This window comes from Aotus nancymaae, unplaced genomic scaffold (genome assembly GCF_030222135.1).
Source record: "Aotus nancymaae isolate 86718 unplaced genomic scaffold, 86718_ANA_hifiasm-v0.15.2.pri h1tg000057l, whole genome shotgun sequence".
NCBI lineage: Eukaryota > Metazoa > Chordata > Mammalia > Primates > Aotidae > Aotus > Aotus nancymaae.
In genome coordinates this window covers 46,974,624-46,984,171 of record NW_026988471.1, presented here as the reverse complement: position 1 = coordinate 46,984,171, position 9,548 = coordinate 46,974,624, and positions in this window count along the sequence as shown.

Genomic DNA, 9,548 nt, shown 5'->3' with positions numbered 1-9,548 from the left:
CTTTAGTTCAGTGACTCAACCCTCCTGAGTTTCCTACCGCTGCAATCACACCTTCATAGACTTCTGTACTGTATCCTGCTTCTCCCCTAAGTGTGCTGTTTCTCAAGTGCTATTTCTGCTCCCTTTTCTTTCTCATTTTAACACCCCCACTGTCAGCCATTGTGTTTATCACCTCTCCGTTGATGAGCCCAGCCATCATCAGTCTCCTAAGTCCCAGATCTCCCTGCCTACTACTTGCATGTTCCACACGTGCCTCAGACTCACTAAGTCCAAAACCAGAGTCATTATCATCTCCCTCCTCTCAAGCCTCCTCCTCCTCCTGTGTTCTCTATCACAGGGAATGGTACCACCCAACGATTCAACAAAACATCTGGCCACCATCCCCAACCCTTCCCTCTCTCTTGTTCACATCCACCATCCACTAGCCAACAAAGTTCCCAGTCCTGTGCATTCGATCTCCTAAATATCTCCTGAAAACATCAGCTTCCCTCCATTGTCACTGCCTCTAGGCTTGTTAAGGTTCCATTCTTTTGCCCCAGCTCATAATTGGTCATCTGCTTCTAGTGATGCCCTCATTTTCCCCACCAGCCCAACCCACTGTCTACATCCAGAGTGATATCAAGAACAAAAATTGGACCCACTCTTTCCCTGTTTCCAATGTCCCCATCTACCTTGCATTAAAGCCTAGCCTCCTTCACATGGTTTGCAAGGCCCTGCATGAGCTTCCCCTGCCTGCTCTCTAGCCTCAGCTCTCTCCATTCTCAGCATCTGATCACAGTATACAGTTCCTCCATGCCTGTGCACATGCTGTTCCCCCTATCCCTATCACTGTTGTTCTTCTGAGCTCCCTCCTCCCTGTTTAACATGGTTAACTCTTACTTGTCATTCAGGTCTCAGCTTAAAGTCTCTTTCTGTGGAAGTCTTCCTTGGTCTTCACACCTTAACCCTGCCACCCAACCATGCTGCATTATAATTGCCTGTTGACTTATGTCATCCCCATTAAATCTTAAGATCAATGAAGGCAGGGCCATACTCTTCCCTTCCGGCACAGTGCCTGACACATAGTAGGGATTAATGTTTGTTGACTTAGTAGATGATGCTGGGGCTCTTCAAGTTCTTTAACATGCGTGAAAGGCAGGTTTAGAGATGGGAGAGGGTAAATGAGAATAAGGAATAAGCAAGGTGCAGATATGGAGAAGATCATATTTTAGGCAAAAGTTTGATTTTGATTCAGTCAGTGAGAGGAAGTGGTTGATGAATTTTATTCTCCAAATATATGTTCACTTCAGGTAATCAGTTGCTTTATCTCTTTGCTCTACATTGTCTCTGTACTTTGTTTTATGCTAATCATCTCTCTCAAATTCCATTCCTGGCTGGGCGGGGTAGCTCAGGCCTGTAATCCCAACACTTTTAGAGGCCAATCAGGGAAGATCACTGGAGCCCAGGAGTTCAAGACCAGCCTGGGAAACATAGGGAGATCCCTTCTCTTCAAAAAAGTAAAAAAAATTTTACTTTAGTACCTGAGTATTCCCAGCTACTCAGGAAGCTAAGGTGAGAGGATGGCTTGAGCCTGGGAGTCCAAGGCTGCAGTGAGTCTTGATTGCACCACTGCACTCCAGGCTGGGAAACAGAGCAAGATTCTGTCTCCAAAAATAAAATTCCTTATTTCAGTCACATTTCACCTGCTTTCTGAAGCAGTGACTCATCCCGACTCCCCATTTCTGCCTAACATTCTGTAATATTCTGAGCTGATACTACATAGTCTGTTACTTGATTACATTTTATTTCACTGCATGTTGTCATTTACTGTGGGTAACATCATACTTCTGTAAACCAACATATAGGGGAGAGTGACTATTAACAAATAAATTAGGCCGGGCATGGTGGCTCACACCTGTAATCCCAGAACTTGGCCAACATGGTGAAACCCTGTCTCTACTAAAAATACAAAAATTAGCCAGGCATGGTGGCAGGTGCCTGTAATTCCAACTGCTCTGGAGGTTGAGGCAGGAGAATCGCTTGAACCCAGGAGAAGGTTGCAGTGAGCCAAGATCGAGCTACTGCACTCCAGCCTGGGTGACAGAGCAAGACTCTGTCTCAAAAAATAAATTAAATAAAATAGAGAACCTGTAAGTAAACATTGTAAAGTATGTCCAAATAAATATTTTCATTCCAAATAGTCCTCATTCAAAATACTTCTGTAACTCTTCTTTGGAAATGGACTTCAGATCTCATTCATGAACTATATGAGAAATAGATTTGTTGTTTATTGTGGCCCTGAGTTTTTCAGTCCCAAACAGTATTTACTCAGCTACCTTATTTTTCAGACTTGATTCCAAATGCTTTTTTTGAGATGGAGTTTTGCTCTTGTTGCCTAGGCTGGAGTGCAATGGCACAATCTCGGCTCACCACAACCTCTGCCTCCGGGGTTCAAGTGATTCTCCTGCCTCAGCCTCCCAAGTAGCTGGGATTATAGGCATGCACCACCAAGACCGGCTAATTTTTTGTATTTTTAGTAGAGACGGGGTTTTGCCATGTTGGCCAGGCTGATCTCGAACTCCCACAACAACGTTCAGTCAGAAAATCAGAGCCATCATAAGTGACCCAGAACGAAGGCTTTATATATAGATTAGATTTTACCCAATTATGGAATCTGGTAAAAATGCTCATTGCCTCTGCATCTGGTATGGCTCTGAGGTCTCTTTATACCAGTAAGGTCAACAGTCAGCAAGAAAATCTGACATGAAGTTGAGGAGTATGAGGACAAACTGGACCCCATGTGGGTTTCTCACAGCCTCCATCCTTGACAATGTGCCTGACCTACAGGAACAGCTTTGCCACAGAGCTGCCCCTGTGTCTGGACTCTGGCCATGGAGTCAGGGAAGCTGAAACAGGTAATGCAGTAGTATCTCCCTTAAGCCCCACTGCTGCCCCAGGCCCACAGGGAGAACCGCTGGACCAACAATAATGCATGCAGTCGGCAGTGACAGCTAGCACCCTTCACTAACCTTCAGAACATTATGCTGCTGCTTCAATTCTACATTCCAAGTCCTGCCTGCAAATTTCTCTCATAATCAACCCTAACCTGGCACCATATAGGGAAGAGCCTTCTGGGACAAGTAGCTCAACTTGGTAAGCTGATGCAGTACAGTTACTAAAATGCAAGCTGATCCCCAAGGGATGAAGGCTTGCCAACAGTGAAAGTAGTCAAAAGCAAATGCCACAGCACTTGAAGAAACGTTCAGTATAAGAGTTCCTAAAAATGTTGGACACAAGGATAGACTCTTTGGAATAAGTAGCAAATGCTTCCAAGAAGATAAGGTTGACTTCTTTAAAAAAGAAAAATGTTCACTTGGACATGCAATATTCTGGTTTCTTCATGAATGGAATGACCTGAGTCATATACTCGTTAGGATTCCTTATATTTTCATCATTTTTCTCCTCTGATTCTCAAGTTTACAGACCTTTTTATTGTGGTTATTGTTATTGGTTATGTTTTAGCTCAACTGAGTTTTACGGCTCATTCATGAGTTGTTCAAAAATCATACAGAGCAGGGGTCCCCAACTCCCAGGTCATGGACCAGTGCCATTAGGAACCGGGTTGCATAACAGGAGGTGAGTGGCCAGTGAGCATTACTGCCTGAGCTCTCCCTCCTATCAGATCAGCAGTGGCATTAGATTCTCATAGGAGCACAAACCCTAGCGTGAAGTGTGTATGTGAGGGATCTAGGTTGTGCATTCCTTATGCGGATCTAATGTCTGATGATCTGAAGTAGAACAGTTTTATCCTGAAACAATCCCACCTCTACTGGTCTGTGGAAAAACTGCCTTCCATGATACCAGTCTCTGGTACCAAAAAGGTTGGGGACTGCTGATACAGAGGAATAGGTAGGTCCTGGGAAAGTATCCTAGAGCTAGGTAATTCCTTCTCCCTTCCCAAGGTGGATATTCTTGACATTTTTTCTTATCCTGGGATATATTTCCTAGCTGTATATTTTAGATTCCATTTTTTTCTCTGAGGTCAGTGATCTTCTGGCCTTTTACCACAACTAAGCAAGTTTTTTCTTTTTCTTTTTTTTTTTTTTTTTTTAGACAGGGCCTCACTTTGTTGCCCAGGCTGGAGTGTAATGACATGATCAAAGCTCACTGCAACCTCTACCTTCTGGGCTCAAGTGATCCTCCCACCTCAGCCTCCCAAGTAGCTGGGACTGCAGGTGTGCACCACCATGCCCAGCTAATTTTTGTATTTTTAATAGAAACAAGGTTTCCTCATGTTGGCTAGACTGGTCTTAAACTCCTGACCTCAAGTGATCTGCCCATCTTGGTCTCCCAAAGTGCTGGGATTATGGGTGTGAGCCAGCAAGAGCCACCACACCCAGCCAGGTCTTTTCTTATCATATGGCATGTCATATTGCTTGTTTTAGCTGTTTCTAAAGGCTTTCTCCTTTAGCCTTGATGTCTTATAGCAGTCTGTTCAGGCTACCATAACATAATACCATAGCTTGTGTGGCTTATGAAAAACAAATTTATTTCTCTCTCTTCTAGAGGCTTGAAAGTCTGAGATCAAGATGCCTAGCAGATTCAGTGTCTAGTTAAGGCCCACTTCCTGGTTCATAGACAGCACCTTCTCACTGTGTTTTCACATGCTGCAAGGGGCAAGGGAGCGCTCTGGGGCTTGTTTTATAAGGCCACTAATCCCATTCATAAGGGTTACACTCTTGTGATCTAATCACCCCTCAAAGGCCCCACCTCCAAATACCATCACATTGAGGGTTAGGATTTCAACATGCAAATTTGGCGGGCGGTGGGGGGGGACATAAACATTCAGTATATAGCACTTGACAATTTAATATTAATGATTCTATTCTTGTCATTCTAGGCAAATCTAGAAGCTGGCAAAAATGTTCTGTGAGTGTAAAATACCTAAATTACAAATGGTATGGTTAATGAATTACATTTCAGTCAATTTGCTCTCAATTTCTTTTCTTCATTTCTTGAACAATGCTCAGAGGCCTTCAATCCCTAATATGATTCTTATACCTGCCACCTTGACCATTGTTGCCTAATTTATTTGTGTGAAAATGCACATAACATAAAATTTACTATCATAATTAAGAAATTTAAGTGTGTGGTTCTGTAGGGTTAAGTGCATTCACTTTGGTGTACAGCCAATCTCCAGAACTATTCATCTTGCAAAACTGAAACTCTGTACTAAACAACAATCCCCCGTCTCTCCCTCCCTCAGCCCCAGGTAACCACTATTCTACTTTCTGTCTCTATGAATTTGACTACTGTAGGTACCTCATATAAGCGGAATACTGCAGTATTTATTATTTCATGTCTGGCTTATTTCACTTAGCATAATGTCCTCAAGATTCACTCATGTTGTAGCACATGTCAGAATTTTCTTCCTTTTTAAGACTAGATAATATTCCATTGTATGCACCTATCACATTTTGTTTATCCATTTATCCACTGATGGACACTTGGTTTGCTTCCATCTTTTGGTTATTATGAGTAATGCTGCTATGGATGTAGGTATGCAACTATCTCTTTGAGACCTTGCTTTTAATTGTAATTCTTCTGAGTGTATACCCAGAAGTATGATTCCAAGATCGTATGGCAATTTATTTTTAATTTTTGGAGGATCCACATACTGTTTTTCACAACAGCTGCACCATTTTACATTCCCACCAACTGTAGCAGGAGCGACCACGGGAAATGGATCTCTCAGACACTGAATACAGGAGGAAGGAGTTTATTCGGCCGGGAGCAAGGTGGCATAGTTGCCTAACAGCCAAGCTCCCCGAACAAAGGAAGGTTCCATCTTTATATAGGCTTATACTTTAGATGTTACACGTGGAAGAATCTTAGGTTTATAGCTTAACATATGAAAGGGTCTCGGTTTACAGTCTCAGGAATTACATATGAAAAGGGTTTCGGTTTACAGTCTTAGGAATTACATATGATAAGGATCTCCATTTACAGTCTCAGGAATTACATACGATAAGGACTTCAGTTTACAGTCTTAGGAATGAAAAGGGGAAGTTTACAGTCTTAGGAAAAAAGGGAAGTTGATCTGAGATGCCTGGGTCTCCCTCTTCACAACAATGCTGAGTCTTCTGACCTTACACCAGTATTGTCTCCATTGTACCACCTGCCAGTGAGCTTAACATTTGGATATAGGCTATTTTGGACTATTCCCTGTCTGTTTCCTGTATGTTCACCTTAACTTCCCAGCTAGATATAACTCTCCTTGGGCATAAATTCTGTCTTCTCCTGCTCCTATATTTCCCAAATCTCTTAAAACATATTGAACACAACCACAAATTCAATGCATACTTGTTGGATGAATGATTAAATGAATGAACAAGCACAATTATACAATCTAGACCTTTCTTTCCTGTCTCTCTCTCTCTCTCTCTTAATCCAATTATCTCATCTTTTTCTTCCGCCAACTCCCATTGCTAGCCAAGTCAAGTCATAGACTCTACTTTCTAGTTCAGAATCTTAGTCTTAGCAGGAAATTAACTATTATTTAGTTCTTTATGGTACATGATGAAGGGAAAAACACTGGGTTTGAATCTCAGCAAGTCATTGAACTGCCAAGATACTAAAAAAAAATGTAAAACACATGCCATTATTGAAAATCACATACCATGAAACACTGTGCATGCAGCTAATATAGTGTCTGGTACTTCATACATGTTCAATAAATGTTAACCTACTTCTTACACTTTTTATTCAGGTTTTGAATAGGCACACTAGAATGTAAACTCCTTTAAATACAGGAACTTAGCTTTACATATCTTTCTATCTTCTTTAATACTTCGCTTAGTACATGCCCAAAGACATTTATTATGTAAACAGACAAATCAGACATCCGATCTATCCTCCAGTTCTACAAGAGTTGTTTTTCAGTGGTTCCTTCACACAGTTTATCAGTTTGGATCAGCTAGATATGATGCAATGCCAAAAAGAAAACCACAATGGCTTTGCAACAGGGTTTATTTCTTGTTCACACCACATGTCCATCATGAGTCAGCAAATGGTCTTATAGTCACTCAGGGGCCAGGCTGATGGAGGTGCCATTTCTTCACATATCTCCACAATTGCAGAAACAGGGAAAAGAGAGTATGGCAACCACTGGGTGGCTCTCACACTTTCTGTCTAGGAGTGGTACACATTAATTCCACTCACATTTTATGAGCCAAACAAGTCACATGGCCACATCTGAGTTCAACAGGGCAGGGATACACAATACTCCCACAGAGAGGGGCATTAAAAATTTGTGAAGGGCTGGGCACGTGGCTCATACTTATAATCCTAGTACTTTGGGAGGCCGAGGCATATGGATCACCTGAGGTCAGGAGTTCGAGACTAGCCAGGCCAACATGGTGAAACCCTGTTTCCACTAAAAATACAAAAATTAGCCAGGCGTAGTGGTGTACACCTGTAATCCCAGTTACTTGGGAGGCTGAGGCAGGAGAATCTCTTGAAACTGGGAGGCAGAGGTTGCAGTGAGCCAGGATCACAACACTGCACTCCAGTCTGGGTAACAGAGCAAGACTCCATCTCAAATAACAAAAAAAAAAAAAAGAAAAGAAAAGAAAAGAAAAGAAAAAAAGAAATTTTGTGAAGAATAACATAATCTACTATCACAGCTTAGAAGGCTCTTTATGATTTGATTCTTGCCTTGTCTACATAACCCTGAACTCTGGCCATGGTAGACTGATGACAGCTGCCTAAACACAGCATGCCCTTTACACTTGGGTGCTTTTGATATACTGTTTCCTTTGTCTGGAGCAGCATCCTGTCATTCATTCATCCATTCATCCACTCATTCCTTCATCTGTTTATCCATTCATTCAACAAATATGTGTTGAGTGCATTTTATATGATCGATCCATCCCAGTAGAAACTTCCTTTTCATCCTCAGGGCTAAGAGCTCACATTAAAATTGCTCTAAAACCTTCCCTCTGGCTACCATAGTTCTAACATACAGTTAGATGCTCTCTCTTATGCTCCTGGCACTTTCTACACACCCACATCATAGAACTTTACACACTAGCATTGCGCCGGTGGCATCAGAATTTCTCTATTGAAGGAGATAAGGAGTGACAATCTGGTTGGGGTTTGTAACAGAACTTCTTTTGAAGCTATACTTGCCTATCTTTTTCACATAAAATTGAGAAGGATAGGTTGTTTTTTGCAAAGAATGCAAGTAGAAGTAGATGAGATTATGCCCGCTTCTTCCCTTAAGCTACCCTCTGGAGCTCCCACTGCGATATTGAAATATGTGTTTCAGTGTCTCTCTTGAAGACGATGACTGCTTCTTATTCATCATTATATTGTAAGATGGATAGGGAGTAGCAGAGTATATGCTCACTATTTGTGGAACAAATTAATAAGTAAAGCAGCCACTCATACTGTTATAGGAAAGGGGTCCTGATCCAGTATGCAACAGGGGGTTTTGGGATCTCCCACAAGAAAGAACTGAGGGTGAGTCCATAGAGTGAGGTGAAAGCAAGTTTATTAGGAAAGTAAAGGATTGAAAGAATGGCTATTCCATAGACAAAGCAGCCCTGAGGGCTGCTGGTTGCCCATTTTTATGGTTATTTCTTGATGATACACTAAACAAGGGGTGGATTATTCATGCCTCCACTTTTTAGACCATATAGGGTAACTTCCTGACATTGCCATGGTATTTGTAAACTGTCATGGTGCCGGTGGGAGTGTAGCAGTGAGGATAACCAGAGGTCACTCTCGTGGCCATTTTGGTTTTGGTGGGTTTTAGCCAGCTGCTTTACTGCAACCTGTTTTATCAGCAAGATCTTTATGACCTGTTTTCTTGTGCCAATCTGTCGTTCTGTGACTTAGAATGCCTTAAGTGCCTGGGAATGCCCCCAGATAGGTTTCAGGCTTATTTTACCCAGCTCCTATGCAAGATGGAGATGCTCTGATTCAAACGCCTGACAACACTACCACTTCTTGGAGCCATCCCCCAGAGTCATCAGCAATCTCTGTGGCAGTGGTTCTCGGCCTTGGCTGCACATTGGAACCACCTGGGGGACTGTAAAAATGCAGACACTTTGGCCTTAGGCTTAGAATTTCTGATGTAGACCATCTAGGGTAGGGCCTAGACATGAGGAATTTTAAACTATAACCAAGTGATGATAATTTGCAGCCCAGACTAAACCATATGAGGGACCATCAGAATGACCAGGAGGGCTTGTTAAAACAGAATCTATAACCCCCCCACTTTGGGAGGCCAACGTGGGTGGATCACTTGAGCCCAGGAGTTTGAGACTGGCCTGGCAACTTGGCAAGACCCCGTCTCTATAAAAAATACAAAAATTAACTGGGTGTGGTGATAGACCCATGTAATTCCAGCTCCCTGGGTTGGTCAGGGAAGCTGGAGGCAGGGGGGCTACTGAGGTGAGAGGATGGCTTGAGCCTGGGAAGCAGAAGTTGCATGAGCCCAGATCGTGGCACTGCATTCCAGCCTGGGTGACAGAGCAAGAGTCTGTCTCAAAAACAAACAAAAA